This window comes from Eptatretus burgeri, chromosome 6 (assembly GCF_056783735.1).
Source record: "Eptatretus burgeri isolate ZD-2024b chromosome 6, Ebu_testis_v1, whole genome shotgun sequence".
In the NCBI taxonomy this organism is placed as follows: domain Eukaryota; kingdom Metazoa; phylum Chordata; class Myxini; order Myxiniformes; family Myxinidae; genus Eptatretus; species Eptatretus burgeri.
Genome location: NC_140966.1, coordinates 109,622,400 through 109,640,397, shown reverse-complemented (window position 1 = coordinate 109,640,397; position 17,998 = coordinate 109,622,400). Strand labels below are relative to the sequence as shown.

At 44.0% G+C, this 17,998-nt stretch overlaps 1 pseudogene across 1 annotated transcript; it reads right to left on the bottom strand.

Moving 5' to 3' along the window:
* Positions 1-12,095: 12,095 nt before the first annotated feature.
* Positions 12,096-13,675, bottom strand: LOC147025587 (uncharacterized; annotated as a pseudogene). Its single transcript, XR_015059584.1, has 2 exons — positions 13,469-13,675; positions 12,096-13,059 (listed from the first exon to the last, which is right to left on the bottom strand). The product of XR_015059584.1 is annotated as an uncharacterized LOC147025587 (transcript).
* Positions 13,676-17,998: the final 4,323 nt, after the last annotated feature.

Sequence of the window (17,998 nt, the reverse complement as noted above, 5' to 3'; positions counted from 1 at the left end):
ACTTGGAAAACTCCAAGGAAGTGCAAGAGTGAAGATTGGGTGTTTAGTTTAATTAAAATACCCCATTTGAAGATATAATTCATTGCCTTATTTAATTAAATTCATTATCAGGTGATCCTCGGCCACCTCGCTCTATAAAGGGTCTTTAGGGGTATCTCAGGTAACATCACTGGGGTCTGAAGCCGCCATGCTTTTGGCCTGCTCAATCATGCCTTGACTTGGAACAGGCCGCAACGATTTCTTACCAATGAAGTTTTTTTGTTTTTTATACTTTCCTCACTCATATTTTCGAATGCTGACATTTCTGGCATCTCCGGGAGGTGTATGCTTAATGTGTGGCTAATCGCGTGCCAAATGTTAAATCTGCTGAAAATGTGCAATTTTATTTTACCGGGTATCGTTTTGTTTTAACCTTTTGTGTGATCTCCTTATATAATCCACCCCTCACTTCGACATCAATACATGTATATAAACAATAAGGTCCATCCGACCAGGCGTTTGCCGTGATCTCGCTGTGAAGGCAGAGAGCAGAGATCGACATTTTGTGTTTTGTGCCTTGACGTACTGTTCAATTGAATTATGTTAATATCCCACTTTAATTCCTCTTTGAAATAACTGTTTAAAGGTGAATCTTTGTGTGTCGTTTTTATGTATTTAATGTGTGTGTACATTTCCATGTGTGTGCATGTATATAAACTGTATTTCCATAACAGAATATTGTGTGTGTGTGTGTGTGTGTGTGTGTGTGTGTGTGTGTGTGTGTGTGTGTGTGTGTGTGTGTGTGTGTGTGTGTGTGTGTGTGTGTGTCGTTGATTGGTATCGACATAGACTGGTTTCAGGATCTGGAATGGAGTTCTCCTAGGGTGAGCTCAAAGTGTCCACCTTTATTCCAGTAAGGGGTCACGATTCATGGACCAAGATGTGAAGTTTTCTGTTCTCAAAGTTTTGTGCCGAGGGCTCTCTTCAGGATCGTCACTGAGCCCCGGACGGCTTCCAACTGTAGTTTCTTTGTCGTGATATTCCCAGGGATGGTTTTCAATATCTCTTTGAGGTTCTTCATCATCATTCCTGGAGCGGTTAGGGTTAGGGTTAGGTCTCTTAAACTAAGCCGAAATACAAAATTTAAGCTCCAGAATTGAACTTAGCAGCAGTTCCGACTGCTAAAAAAAAGGTGTTCATTTGTCCAATTCAGACATATCTGATATTTCCGGCCTCTCCATGAGGTGTGTGTTTAACATGACGGTTCAGTGACCAAGCCAGCTGTTCCTTATTAACTGTTTCGTTGGATTGTTTTAGCCACTTGGCGAGTGTTCTACAATATTCCAACTGTCACTGAATACTGCATATCGATCGACTTGAACAATGTTCAGGGGCCACTCACCTTCATTGGCCTCGCATTTAATACAAATTAAAAACCAGATAAGATCGCGCATCCTTAAAGGTCCCCTGACATGCAAAAGTACTGAGATTTCATTTATATATGTCCTAGAGGATATTTTCATCGTGATTTCAGATCTGGCAATGTTTTTTTCACAATACTCATTCTGTAAAATGTAAAATAAAAAAAACAAACCTCTTCGGGAACACCCCTAAAAATTCTCCTGAAAGGGGCGTAACCCAGGATGACGTCAACTACAGGATGACAAAAGCTGCACGTAAATTACTCGGGTTGGTGGTCTACGTGATTCTATTGGCTTGCTGTGTGTTTCCACATTTGATTGGTCGACTCGATCGCTTCGTTCATTTCTGCTTTAAAAAAAATCGAACATTTTTTTTTGAATAATGGATGACATGGACTTTCACTTGTTTGGTTACGACTGTGTGAGAGAAATGAAGGATTTTGGTCTGAATCGCATGGAGAATTGTCGGATAACGTAGTCGCGGGAGGTGAAGTTCAGGCAGCTGGAAATGAAGTACGGCCTTCGCAGTTCGAGCCCGAAGCAGGACAAGCAGAGGAAAATGGCAATGAAATTCCCGGAGTTCATGATGATCGGGAGGACATCGAAGGAAGACTCGGAAATAACAACTGGTTAGACTAAATCCTATTCTTAATTCAATAATGTAAATTCTACTTTCATACTGCTCGATATCAGAAATATTTTAGTGACGTGACGTGACCAGCGCAGCTTTGCGGACATGTTTCTCCGCGGCGAATTAATCTCAAGCAAGGCTGGCGCATGTCATTGGCCGTATTTTTCCGCACATAAAACGAAGCAATCTCGCTGTCCGGATACGATGAAAACTTGTGTGCAGAACACACTTTGCGACACAATTGTCTAGAGTAGTCCGATAAATCTGACGTTCTGTTGCATTTTTATTTATTTTATTCCTACTGTTGTCATGTAGCACCAGTAGAAAACAATGAAAAAAAGAGAATAAAAAATAAAAGCTACAGCACGTCAGATTTATCGGCCGAGTCGGACGGACAACGGATTTATCGGCCTAGTTGGACGGACGACGGATTTATCGGACTAGTCTAGAGTCTAGACTCTAGAGATCTCGAGTCAATCCACTCTGTGCGAGTTTCTGTATGTGACGTCAACGCTGCGATTCGCTGAAGTCAACTTTTTTAGGGGCGGGGCATAGCAAGTTCTGAAAAGCACAATAAATGATTGAAATATTGCTCTAATTATCCCATTTTTGATTAAAAAAAACAAAAACATGGGTGATTTCTTCACTAGGCAGGTCAAGTTAATATATAAATAACCAGAAAGTTTTGCATGTCAGGGGACCTTTAAGCTCACCTGGATCAGGAGCAACAGTCACTGAAACCGCACACAGCCCCCTTCGACCCTGATTTTTTTTGAATACCGTGAACAAACTTTGGTACATCATGGGTGATGAAGGTTGTGGTGAAGGTTCATTGAAATTGTGGATGTAGTTTTGGAGAAGAGTAAATACCTATTTTGGGGATCAAACCACCCCTTGCAGACACCTCTAGTTCCTAATTTTTTTTTATGCCATGAACAAACTTTGGCACATCATGGGTGATGAATGTTGCAGTGAATTTTCATTGAAATTGTGTGTGTAGTTTTGGAGAATGGAGCAAATACTTATTTTGGGGGTGAATCCCCCCCCCACCCCACTCCCCTCACCCACAGACTCCTTTAATGAGCACAGATTTTTATGCAGTCGATAAACTTTGGTGCATTACTGTGATGAAGGTTGTGGTTAGATTTCATCGAAGTTGTGTTTGTAGTTTTGGACGAGAGCAAATACCAATTTTTTTTTTGGGGGGGGGGTGGGGAATCAACCTTCCCCCAGGAAACTGCATTAATGAGCACAGATTTTGAGGGAGTCAATAAACCTTCGTTAAGGCCCGGTCACACCTTGACGTTTTAGCCAGCGATGGCAACGTATTAAAATGTATGTAAAACGCTGGCTGACGTTGAACTTTTGATGGTTTTTTTTTAAGATTCGGACGTATTCATAACGAGTTGGTCGTATGCATAACATATTAGTAACGGACACAGAACGTTTCGTTGTGTTATAGATAACTTATACCAACGAATGCTGAACCTGTTGTCGGCCTTCACAACCGATGCCCAACGATAGTCTAACTTATGCATAGCGTGTTGCACGCATCGCCGACGATGTCGTGACGTAGCCTATTAAAAGGCTGACGCACAACGATTCGAATCATAACTGCCGTAGAAATGGAAGTGTCAACATCGCGGTCACACCTTGGCGATCTTGCCAGCGTATGCCGACCTAAGAAAAATGTGTCTAAAACGTTGGGGCACGTCAAACACGGTATGAGTAAGTTTGGTATACGTGAGTAGAACGCTAAAGTACGCTATCATACGTCGTAGTAAGTAGAGTACGTCAAGAAATTTTAAACATGTTCAAAATTTTACGACGTACTCGGCGTATGACACACGTTCGCATGCGATGAGGATAAGTTTTACACACGATATGTGGACGCTTACACACGTCCACAAAGGCTACTTATAAGCTACTCATAAGTCGAAACACGTCGCGGTAATGTCTTTTTTACGCGAAACTTATTTCTAACTTATGTTTGAAGTGCTTTGAACCAATTCTTTACGTAGTCCCAACACACATCGACGTATGTAGACGTATTCCAATGACGTCTTCCGGTCGACAAAAAAAAAAAAAATGAACGTGTTTCTAGGTTACAACTGCCACATAAAACGTGTTCCCAGCAGTTTTGGGAATTGGTATATAAAAGGGAACCCAACAGTGTTTTCGAGTTCCTTTTTGAGTCGATGTCCATGTCAGCAGTATCAGTATCAGTATCAGTATTAGTATCAGTATTAGTAGTAGTTTGTTCATGTTGGCAGTAGTAGGTGAGTGTGAGGGGGAGGGTGTGGGTTATGATGGTTCCTCCTTGCGTCCGCGTGTCCACGGGTAGGTTCATAGGCTGCCACTCAACGATTTAAATGGCTGCATCTCCACTATTGAAAGTAGACGCTTGCGCTCAACAATTGGATTTTTTTTTACACTCAACGACTTTTAAACGGTACCACTCAGCCATTTTCATTGTTTACAATGAACGATTTAAATTGCTGTCACTCGCCTTTGTTTTTTGACGCTGGCGCTCGGAAATTTTAATCGTTTCTATTGAACGTGCTAAATCGCTCAAACCCCACTATTGAAAGTAGACGCTTGCGCTCAACAATTGGATTATTTTTACACTCAACGACTTTTAAACGGTACCACTCTGCTATTTTCATTGTTTACAATGAACGATTTAAATTGCTGTCACTCGCCTTTGTTTTTTGACGCTGGGGATTTGAAATTTGAAGCGTTTCTTCTGAACGTGTTAAAACGCTCAAACTCGACTATTTTAAATAGACGCTGCCGATGGACAATTGGAATCATAGCCAAGCTAGACATCGAAGTGTGAACATCCTCGTCATGCCGAAGAAAAGTTTGAAGAATGCTGCAAATAAGTGTCCTGGCCGTGGCCGTGGACGCTGACGCAAGGACGATCCATTATACCGACGTCTTTCAGCCTATGAGTAACTTAAAAGTAACGTCTGTCGACGTGTGGCAACGATCGCGTAACGTGCCAACAACACGTTAATCATAGGTTAGAAATAAGTTTCGGGTACGCTAAACATTACCTCGGCGTGTCTCAACTTGTGATTACCTTACACGTAGCATGTGTTGACGTCTGTCAACGATCGCAGACCGTGCATACAACTTGTGGCCAGCGTAGCGGAACGTGTGAGTCATACGCCAGCATACGTCGTGAAATTTCAAGCGTGAAAAAATTTGAGGACAACCGAAAAGTACAACGTTTAAAGCCAGCGTACAACGACGCATGGCAGTGTTTTTCAGCGTGCTCTCAATGTTATCAAAACTTACCCATAACGTATTCAACGTGTGCCAGCGTTTTAGAAAAAAAATTCAAAAATCGGCATACGTTGGCTAAAACGTCAAGGTGTGACCGGGCCTTTAGGCAACAGATATGAAGCTTATGGACAAGTTTCGGTTCCGGTTCTTGAGTGACGGTGGTGGTTCCTCTTCAGGGTGTCTGCTGATTTTCTGAAAGATAAGTTTTCTGCTCGTTTTTACTGTTATTTTGTTATCTCTGTGTTTCCTGTGTGTTTATAGTTCGATCCTGTGTTAAAACTTATTTGTGATCTTCGTCGTCTTTTCATATCGGGTTTCCTTGAGGTCTACCTTTCTTCCCTTCTGCATGCACGATCTGTTTGTTGTATCCCCCCCACACAATCCGTCCATCACTCTCTCAATTTCCTCCCAACTATACCCTCTGTTTCATGTCTTAAAATAAATAAAAGTAAAATAAGAATCTTTTCCCTTCTCAACTTACCATCCCGTAACCAAGTCACTTCGTCTATGGAATCTTCATCTTCCTTCTTCTTTGCCTTCCACATTTCCAATCCCACTTTGATTGTGACAGTATTCACCACTCACCTTCACAATTTTTTTTCTTCAAACTCTTCCTTTACTCTGCCCCCCCCTCCCCTTTCTCCGTAATCTTCAAAACAAACAAACAAAGGTCTCTTCAAATGTTTCAACTTCATCTTTCTCATGTGTGGTTCTCTGTATTGTATCATAATTCATTATTCTTCTTCAAAAGCCTGATTTCAATTTGACCTTTCTTTCATCATGTGTCAAAAAATTCCATCGGTTACAATGCTTCTTCCTTCCTTCATTCTCTCAATTCTTCTGAACTCCATCCATCCTCCAATGTATTTGAACGAATCTCTGACCTACAAATTTTGTTAATCCCATTTTGCAATACTTGTTCATCTTTCAATCAGTAATTTTCCCAACTTCAGTGAAAATTCATCCCACCTCTTTAAATCTACATCCTCCTCACTCTGCCCCTGTTATACCCCCTACTTAATCCTCTCCATTGCCTACCATACTACCTCCTCTCTTTGCTCCTCTCCATTTTCCTATGCTTCACCAACAGCTCCCCGTCTGGTATACCAAACTGTATGGTTTTCAAACATCCGTTGGCTCCGTTCCAATCATGCAAGTATCACTCTCTCATTCATTACACTCCTCAATATCTCAAACATACTCTCTCTTTCCTGTCATCACACCTCCCCCTCTCCACCCCCCCAAAAAAATTCTTGTTCCTCCCACCACCCGCTCCCAGCTTTACCATACCATGACTCAGTGTCATACTTCCCCTCTCCCCACTCCTCCCTTCTCCCTCCTCCCCATGACCGTGCCTGCCCTCATCATCTCCGCTCCCTCTCAACCCTCCAACTCAATTCAGCCACCTAATCCCTCCTCAAGGCAAACATCACTCTCTTTCTCCCCCAAGCTTCCCCCTCACCCTTCTCCCCCAAAATCTCCCCCTTCCCCTCAAATCTCTCTGCTCACTACTCCCTTTCTAATCTCCCCCATCACACTCCTTCTCAAAGTTTCCTCCCTCTTCCCACCCCCTCAAATCTCATCACACCGCCCCTCTTCCCATCCCCTCAATTTTTGTTTCTCCCCCCACCAGCTCCCATCATCACAATGCCACTACCCAGTCTCATCGTTTCCCTCTCCTTCCAAGCTGCCCCTCACCCTTCTCAAAAGCTCAACCCCAACACTTCTCCCTCAATTCTCCCCCCTCACCCCTCCCTTTCTAATATCCCCCATCTCTCCCCCTTCTAAAAACTGCCCCCCTCATATCCACAAAGCAGCCTCCTTCCCCCACCCTCTCTCTTCCAGCTCATTCCTCCACCTCCTCCAATCTCCTACTTCTCTCTGCCTCCTCTCTTATTACTCCCCACTGTGCCTCATCCCTTCACCTTACTACAGCCCTTTGTCCTCCTCCCCATCTTAGCTCTTCTGCAATCTCCTACATGCTGTCAACATCTCTCCCTACCTCCCCCTCTCCTCCTCATCCTACCCTCCCTCTCTGCTCCACTCCCCTGCACCCAAAGCCTCCTCTCCTTCCTCTTCCTTAACAGTGTGGACTTCAAACATCAAACATTCAAACATCCGCTTAACAGTGTGGACTTCAAACATCAAACATTCAAACATCCGCTTAACAGTGTGGACTTCAAACATCAAACATTCAAACATCCGCTTAACAGTGTGGACTTCAAACATCCGCTGACTTCAAACTTCGCTGTAACCTGACATCTCTCCATACAGGTTGCCACTGACAAACCAGACATAATCTGCTTAACAGAGACTTTCCTCCTTCAAGACATCTCTGACTCCATATAAAGCAAAAAGTCAACTTCGGGAGGCTAACTTGGCGGCCATCTTGAAAAATGGCCGCCATCTTGGATTTTCAAATGGCCAATCGGGCAGATTTGATCAGAAAGCCCTGCAGAATAGAAAAGCCAAATTTGATGCTTGTATCATAATTTGCGTGATTTTTCTACTATCTACTACACTAATAGTATCTCTTCCTGGTTACTCCATCCTCCGGTATGACAGAACAGAGTCTCGCCCTGGTGGTGGAGTTGCTCTCTTCATCAAAAACTCTATTCCTCACTCTCCCTGCACTGCCCTAACTCCCCCACACCCCCAGGAATACCTCTGGCTATGGCTTCCCCTCCACTCCCTCCTCATGTTTAAATATGTGCTGTACTGTCCACCAAACAGTCATGACTCCTTTTACACTTCACTATCTGAAAACATGGACCAACTTCTATCCTCTCATCCCAACTCTCTCTTCCTCATATGTGGTGACTTCACTTGTCATCATGCCAGTTGGCTCGGTGTGGGTACCTCTCTTATCTGCCATGGCACCTCAGCAAAGGACCTCTGTGACTCATTGGGACTGACTCAAACGGTCAACTTCCTGACCCGGATTTCAACCAATGGTACTCTATCTCTTCTGGGTCTGATTTTGACAAATAACCCTGAAAATATATGCTCTTCTTCCTTTGCTCCAATCGATTCATCTGACCACATGCTTGTCAAAGTAAACATCTCTGGCTGTTATTGGAGAACCACCTCAACGCGGACGAGTCCGGCATTTCACTCAGGCCGACTGGCAGGGTCTCCAAGCAGCCATCAAACTTCTAGACTGGTCTCCCATCGTTACTTTCTCCAACATCAACTCATCCTGGGAATTCTTTCAAAGAAATTTCCTCTCCCTCATGCATGGATTTATCCAATCTCATCTTCAGTTGTCCTACCCTTCCTCCTACCAATGGAACAATGAAGCTTGTGGTGAGGCAGTAGTCCTGAAACAACTTGCTTTTGCCTCATGGAAGGAAAATCCTATTTTTTTTCCCCTCTCATCAGAGAAGAGAGCAAATACCTATTTTGGGTGACTCAAACGGTAATCTCAGTGAGGTATCTCAAACCGTAATATAAGGCAATCTTAGTTCCTTTGACAAAGCTCGGAACAAGTGTCTGTCTACCCTGAGGAGAGCCAGGAAACAACATCTTTCTCAAGTCTGAACTCTCAAACCTGTCTCCCTCCTCCAAATCCTGGTGGCATCTGGTTAAGTCTGTTTCTGGTGTATTTCTCCCTACACCCCCCCCCCCCAATTACCTCAAATGGCTGCATAGCTGACACTACACGTGAAAAGCCTGAATGTCTAAACTCCATGTTTGCTTCTAAATCTTGTGTTCGAAACCCATCGCTTTCTGTACCCACCTTACACAGTCACACCCAGCCATTCCTGGAATCTGTGTCCTTTTCTCCTGACAAGGTGGAGAGCTTGCTGTCAAACCTCGACTCGGATTCTGCAACTGGTCGAGATGGCATCAGCCCACATGTCCTAAAAAGCTGCTCCTCTACTCTTGCTCACCCTCTCTCTGTTCTATTCACCCTCTCATTTTCTCAAGATCATCTGCCATCTGCTTGGAAATCAGGAAACATTAACACTCTGCATAAAAATGGTGCAAAACATATCCCTGCAACAACAGACCAATCACCCTTCTGCCAATCATCAGCAAGGTTATGGAATCCATCATCGCTTCCGACATTAAACCCTTCCTCTTCTCCAATGGCTTGGTTTCCAATGATCAATATGGATTCAGACCAGGTCGTGCTACCCTGGATATGCTGCTTCTGCTCTCCCAACAATAGATGGAGGTCCTCAATGCCAAACATGAAATCAGAGCCATCTCCCAAGACATATCGCAAACTTTTGATACGGTCTGGTATCCCGCCCTGCTCACTAAACTCTCTTCCTATGGTATCCAAGGACATCTCCAACCATGGCTCGTGGACTTCCTCTCTTGTCGCAGTCAACACGTGGCTCTTAATGGAGTTCTCTCATCTCCTCTTCCTATCCAGGCTAGAGTTCCTCAAGGCAGTGTTCTTGGCCCTGTTCTTTTCCTGGTTTTCATCAATGATCTCTCTGACTCTCTGGAAAATCCTCTTTATCTCTTTGCTTATGATGCCACACTCTGCCGTACCATCTGTCATCCATCAGACTGGCAAGCAGCAGCTTTTTCACTCACTGCAGATCTGAAAACTCACTGAAAACCTGCTCTTCTGCTCTTGCTCACCCTCTCTCTGTTCTATTCACCCTCTCATTTGCTCAAGGTCATCTGCCATCTGCTTGGAAATCAGCAAAATCAGCAAAAATCAGCTTTCGATACGATCTGGCACCCTGCCCTGCTCACCAAACTCTCTTCCCATGGTATCCAAGGCCATCTCCACTCATGGCTCGCAGACTTCCTCTCCTGTCGCAGCCAACGTATGGCCCTAAATGGAGTTCTTTCATCCCCCCTTCCTGTCCAGGCTGGAGTTCCTCAAGGCAGCGTTCTGGGTCCTGTTCTTTTTCTCGTTTTCATCAATGATCTCTCCGACTCTCTGGAAAATCCTCTTTATCTCTTTGCTGATGACTCCACCCTCTACCGTAGCATCTGTCATCCCTAAGATCAGCAAACAGCAGCTTCTTCGCTCACTGCAGATCTGGATAAAATCACAAACTGGTCCAAAAGGTGGAACATGTCTTTCAACCCTGACAAATCTCACACTCTCACTATGTCTCTCCTAAGGGACCATGTGGAACCCCCCCCCCCCATCTTCCTTCTCAACAATCCTCTTGACGAAGTCCATTCAATCAAGCTTCTGAGTCTCACTATCTGCCATGATCTTTCCTGGGATAGCCATATTTCCAAGATGGCCTCCAAAAGCAGTCGCTGACTTGGCAAACTCCAGCATGTAAAGTCCTTCCTTAGCACACCTGAGCTCCTGACCACCTTTCATCCATAGCCTGATGTAGTACTGCTCTCCCTCTCGGGTGTTGCTCCTACCTCTCACCTTTCTCTGCTTCCTGCTGTGGAAAACAAGGCTTTTGTGATTATTGGTATCTCCCACGATTAAGTTGTCTTTGGGCCTCTCACTCTCTCACCGCAGGCAGGTCGGTGGTCTTTGTCTTCCACGATCTCCTCTCCGACCTCACCCCCCCCCCCCCTGCTCCGTCTGCGATCTGCCACCTCACCTACCCCCTACATTTCCTCGGGGCACTCAAGTTTCACCAGAAACCCCCTTCTGGTAAAACTACCAAAATCAAGAATCACTGCTCACCTTCACTCTTTCATTCCTCTTTTTTCCCGCCTCTGGAACAAACTCCCAAACACTCTTCAATCCCATGCTTCTCTCCAGGTCTTCAAAACAGCTATTCACCACCACCTGTTTTCTTCTCCCATCCAAAATCTTGATCTTTTCTACCTCCGTTAATCCACCCTAAACCCACCTCCTTCAAATTCCCTGCAGTACCATCTTTACACAGTGTTCCCCACCCCATCCCTCTCTCTTCCACAGATTTAATGTCTCTGTTCCCCACTGTTTTATGTGCTTCCCTCCCCCACCCCTCTTGTCTCCTGCTCCCCTTGTTATATGTTCTGTGTGTTAGCTCTAATATGAACCTTGACATTGTATGCAAAAAAAAAGAAAAAGGTTTCATCAAAATCATGTATTTAATTCAAGCAATAATAACTGAAGTATCTCTCTCTCTCTCTCTCTCTCTCTCTCTCTCTCTCTCTCTCTCTCTCTCTCTCTCTGTGTCCTCTCTCTCTGTGTGTCCTCTCTCTCTCTGTGTTCTCTCTCTCTGTGTGTTCTCTCTCTCTGTGCTCTCTCTGTGTCCTCTCTCTCTCTGTGTCCTCTCTCTCTCTGTGTCCTCTCTCTCTCTGTGTCCTCTCTCTCTCTCTGTGTCCTCTCTGTCTGTCTCTCTCTCTCTCTCTCTCTCTCTCTCTCTCTCTCTCTCTCTCTCTCTCTCTCTCTCTCTCTCTCTCTCTCTCTCTCTCTCTCTCTCTCTCTCTCTCTCTCTCGTCGAGTAGGAAGAGGGGGGTATCATGCACCCCCCGCAAACATACTTCTAATCAGTGTTTCTAGATTGGAAAAAGTGTGTAGAAAATGATGAGCAATGTTAAAAAGTTGTCAAAAATGTCCCACGTATCATTTTTATGCAAATTAGTGCCCCCATTATCGAAAAATCTAGTTTCACTATATCTCAGCCAATATTGCAGATAACTGAACAAATAAGGTGTCTAGACCCATATTTTGAGGGTCAAAGATCATAATAAAACTATTCTTAAAGTGATCACATGTGTCTGTGTCATGCTAGCGTGCAAATTAGTGCCACCATTACAAAATAATCACATTTTTACCAATTAAGAGACTCCATATTGCAGAAAACTGAACAAATAAGGTGTCCAGACAGATGTTGTTGTGTTTTTAACCAATCTTTATTTATTTTGTCGTAGAAGGGTCAAACATCATAATATAACTCTTCTTCTCTTTCCCATTCCAGATAAACAGTCAGGTAAATGCTTCTCCACTATGAATCACTCATCGTTTTCAATGAAATCATCAGAGTCCAACTCGTCCTCTCCTTCCTCTTCCTCCTCATCTTCCTGTTCACGCTCTCCAGTGTCTAAGAGATCAACTAGCGAGGTTGGTAGGACAGGATTGCAGGACCATAATGGTTTCAACACTCCATCAGTCCTCATCCATCCTTGCCCCTCATCATAGGGTTTTGGCTTTTCCAGAATAGCTTCATCAGCTCGCTTGTACAAGGCGACACGGTGGTTCACACATTGGACGTGCGGCTTCAGAGCAGAGTGGCATGGAGGAAGGCGAGCCAGGTCGACCTTAGACTTGGAAATGAGTTTCTTGTCCTCCCCAACTATTTTGCGTAGCAACTTGGCACGGACAACGTCCACTGAAGACTCACGACTCTGTCCATACATCAGATAGGTGAATTGCTCCAACTGCCTCAGCACCTCAGGCTTGACATTCCAGTAGTCACCGAGTTGACTGAATGTCTCGTGAAACCTGGGGTTCTTCTCCAGCTTTTTCAAGGACCCCACCTTCCCCTTCCCTTTGAAGGCACTGGTACAGTCTTCTCCGCTGAACACAAATAACTCAAGAAGAGTGGCGCAGTAGTCTTCTCACAGGGATTCTGCAAGCTCAGAGAGGTTGAGAAGTTGTCGATGTTTCCCTGACCCCGTATCCAGGTATACAGTCAGCTTGATGGCATGAGCATGGTAGAGAAGAATCATGAAGATATCTGTGTCAGGTGTTCTGACCACAGCATTCTTGTATCCGAGGGCAGCAGCATGATGGAGGTACAGTACCACCCTTGTATCAGTCTCTTCCTGGTTGCTGTAGATTGTGGGGAGCTCACGCACTTCAACCTGAAACACAAAGGGACATTGCACTTCAGTCACCACCAATTCTAGATCGAGACAAAAATCACAGATAATGACATAATTTACCAATTTTACCAATATTTAAATATAAGACTGAAAGAAAAAAAATCGCATCACCAATCAACAAAATTTTATACTGTTATTCACCAATCACCAAGAAGCACGTTGGCAATATTATTTAAGTTGATCCTGGTAATAATAATCTATATATTAATACCGAAGGACCAATTCTGTGCTCCTTGCGGTCGCGTCACGTTTTTCTCGGTACTGTGACCTGGACTGAAAGAAACTTCGTACCTGTGAGTGCATCGCACAAAGTGGCAATAGGCACCCTTCGGAATCCGTCTGTGACGGGGTTTCGGCTAGTTAATAATAATGTGGGTTTTTAATTTACCTTTCCATTTGATGAGACAAGATGGTGGGCTCTCCCTCCACGATCAGCACTGCCATCTCTGTTCTCTCCAGCTTTGAAGCTGCTTGTTGGTCACTCCATACTCGCAGCAGGAGCTGGCAGATCTGCTTTTTGTTGTCGTCATTTGCAAGGAACATCTTGAAGTCTTATGGCTTCCTGGTCACTGGTCCAGCCAAAATTATCTTCTCTAAGCTGCCACGCATGACTGATGGTGCTTGGCCTCACAAGCAAAGAGGTATTTGCTTTTCACCTGTCTATGAAGTCGAACTAGACCCATTTTCTCAGCTCGTGATTCAATTTTCTCCCATGCATTTTCTTTGTTATTACAAGATGTGAAGTATACAGGTCTCAGTTTTGCGATGACCATCTTTGATCTCAACTTTGTCACAAAATGCACTCTGGCAGGAAGATGGGTCCAGCAGAACCCCCTGATTTAGGAGGGGAGTGATGCCGCTGTGAGGTTGATGGTTCTGGTTCTGTATCATCTCCCAGAAGCTGAAGGTTGCCAGTAAAGCGCTGATAACAGTTGCGGTGATACCCAACACTTTCCAGGTCATTGGGGAGAGTTGTAGGGATCTGGTCGCACACTGATTGCATATGATATGGGGACTCATGTGATTGGTGGAGATGTCGATCCCGGATCTTCTGAAGCTGTTGTAGTTTTTCTGTAGCAGTTCCTTTGATTTTAGTGAGGGGTGTAAAATGACCATGATCAGACATGGATGGCACATGAAGGATGCATGCAGGTGGAGAGCATTTGTGGGCTGCAGGATCTACACTCCGTTTTCTTTTGGGCATGCCAGCTCAATGTCTACTTCTACCACCACTGTTAGAGAAATGAATGAGAAATCACCATTAATGTTAAAGGCACCCTGTTATGAAATCTGGATTTCTCAATCTGATAACAGTTGTTCTGAGTGCAACCATCATATTCTACAGTGGCCTAATGTTTGATGCTAACAAATGTTTTTGGGATACAAGCAGTGATAACAACAATTAAGCAAGAACCCTACATAGATTTTAAGAGGCTAGCTATAGCTAACATGGTGCGAGCTTGCTCAGCTGTGATGCTGCCTGTTTCTGGTTCCATGCAGAAACTGACATCCACATGTGTGTGGAGCTGAGTTAACTTCTTACCTTGTTGGTTTGGAGGTTGAATACCCAGCAAAATCAGTTTGCATCGACGAAGATGCAGATCTCTTAACGGAGGTATTGAATACATTTACGAAAATAGGAAACGGCAGCAATGGCAGGGCGTGGGACATTTTAAAAACTTTTTAACATAGTTCATCATTTTCTACACACTTTTTCCAATCTAGAAACACTGATTAGAAGTATATTTGCAGGGGGTGCATGATACCCCCATCTTCCGACGAGACTTGCCACCCCTCTCACTCTCTCCCCACCCCTCTCCCAACATTCTCCCTCTCTCTCCCACTCCTCTCCCCATCCTCCCCTCTCCACTCCCCATCCTCCCCTCTCCACCCTCCCCTCTCCACCCTCCACTCTCTCTCCCTCATCCCTCTATCGCTCTCTCTCTCTCTCCCACCCCTTCCCTCACCTCTCCGTCCCACTCTTATCCCTCTCCCTCACCTCTCCCTCCCACTCTTATCCCTCTTCCTCCCATCTCTCACCCTCTCCCTCCTACCCCTATCCCATCTTCCTCCCATCTCTCTCCCCTCCCTCATCCTCTCCATCAGCTTTATGGCATGAGCATGGTAGAGAAGAATCATGAAGATATGTGTCAGGTGTTCTGACCACAGCATTCTTGTATCCGAGGGCAGCAACATGATGGAGGTACAGTACCACCCTTGTATCAGTCTCTTCCTGGTTGCTGTAGATTGTGGGGAGCATGGAGGAAGGTAAATGAGAGGTCACTCTCTCTCTCGTTCTCTTTCCCACCCCTATCCCTCTATTTCTCATCCCTCTCCACCTCCCCTCCATCCTCTCACCCTACCCTCCCTCCCTCCTCTTTCCCTCACTTCCATCCCTCCTCAGTCCCTCCTCTCTTCCACCTCTCCCTCTTTCTCCCCCCAAATTCAAAACTAAACCATGAGTCCTTAACAGATGGGGAGAGAGGGATAGGGGTGGGAGGGAGAGAGGGAGGCAAAGGGGTAGGAGGGAGAACGTGAGAGATGGGAGGGAGGGGTAGGAGGGAGAGGGAGACGGTCATGGTCATGGTCATCCTGGTGTTTCACAAGTAGGGCGATTCATCAATGCATGTGCCGTCTCTTGGTTGGACGTTAAACTGGGTGTCACATCTGACGAAATTCCCTCTCCTCTCTCCCTTCCATCCCTTCTCTCTCCCTCTTTCTCCCCCCCTCCCCTTTCCCTTTAATATTGCCGTCAGCGAAGTGACAGGTTGTATTTGCTGGTCTAGCTACTACACATGTGTGTGTCCTCTATAACTCCAAAACCATGATACGTAGCAGCCTGAAACTTTACATGTATACAAAGGGAACGACAAGGAAGTGGAAGAGTGAAAATTGGATGTTTGGGTTAATTAAAACACCCCTTGAAGAATTAACGGCCTTATTTAATTATATCCTCATACACGTTTAAAATAAATATACACGTTTAATTATATTTCATAAACAAATGCGTTCAAAGCAAAACGATTCCATAAACAAACACGTTTAAATACATCTATTCCGTAAACAAATGCATTTAAAACAAAAATATTCTGTAAACAAACACGTTTAAAACAAAACTGTTCCGCAAAACAAATGCATTCAAAGCAAAACTATTCCGTAAACAAATGCGTTAAAAAGACATCTATTCCATAAACAAACACGTTTAAAACAAAAATATTCCATAAACAAGCGCGTTTAAAACAAAACTGTTCCGTAAACAAACACGTTTAAAACAAAACTGTACATTAAACAAACATGTTTAAAACACAAATATTCCGTAAACAAACACATTTAAAACACAACTATTCCATAAACAAACACGTTTAAAACAAAAATATTCCAGAAAAGAAACATGTTTAAAACAAACTATTGCGTAAACAAACACGTTTAAAATACATCTATTCCGTAAGCAAATGCATTTAAAACACTACTATTCCATAAACAAACACATTTAAAACAAAACTATTCCATAAACAAACACGTTTGAAACAAAAATATTTCAAAAACAAACACGTTTAAAATACATCTATTCCATAAGCAAATGCGTTTGAAACACAACTATTCCATTAAAAAATGCGTTTCAAACAAAACTATTCCATAAACAAACATGTTTAAAACACAACTATTCTATAAACAAACACGTTTAAAACAAAACGATTCCGTAAACAAACACGTTTAAAACACAACTATTCAATGAACAAACACGTTAAAAACAAATGCATTCAAAGCAAAACTATTCCATAAACAACCGCGTTAAAAACAAAAATATTCAATAAACAAACACATTTAAAACATAACTATTCCATAAACAAACGTGTTTAAAACAAAATATTCCATAAACAAACGCGTTTAAAACACAACTATTCCAAAAACAAACACGCTTAAAACACAACTAGTCCGTAAACAAACACGTTTAAAATACATTATTCCGTTAAAAAAAAAACGCGTTTAAAACTATTCCTTAAACAAACGCGTTTAAAACAAAAATATTCCCAAAACGAACATGTTTTAAAACACAACTATTCCGTAAACAAACACGTTTAAAATACTGTTATGGTTCCAGCGGTGTCGGGATTCGCACCCGACTCTTGACCCCAGTGTTCAGGATCAGCGACGGAGGGATTCTCGCCCCACTCCGGACACCAATTGTTAAGGATTCGGATGAGTGATGTCAATCACCGCCGTCTCTGGGGTTTATAACGTCGGCTGGTTCGGCACAGGCATTGGGCCACGCGCCTCGAATCGCGATACCAACGTACACCTGGACCTTACCAGTTGAAGGAATAGATCCCGGTTACAGACTGGTTTTGTCAGAGACCGAGTGAATTCTGCCAGTCTGTAACCATTTTGGTTTTATATACCAATCGAGCGAATTGTTTCTCAGCAAGGCACGAACAAACCCAAAGCAGCAACTTCATACGAATCAGCCAGATTTATTGGGGACACATCGGGGAACACAACACAAGCAAGCATGCACGACAATGTTATAATCAATCAATAACCCGTTATTAACTAGGGAGCTATGGATTACGGGTTTCGAAGGGGACCCTAGCGAGATAAACCTTAGACAACATGCAGACAAGACACGGACAGCATATAGACAAGATACAGAGTGCTTGGTGATGCCTCATGGATGAGATAAAAAGTGTTGAAGTCCCGAATGTGGCTCGTGACAAGCCGATGTCCACGGATTCGAGCACCTAAGCTCAAACACGCTGCATGGCAAAATGGCGGCGTCGTTCTCCTTTTTTCGCACCGCCCATGCACACAACCTCAGCGCGTTCAGCCCCCGAAAGGTCGACGGTACCAGAGCAGAAGGTCCACGTGTGCTCCAGCTGGCCCTTCACAAGGTCCAGCATACAAATACAGGCCTGGCCTG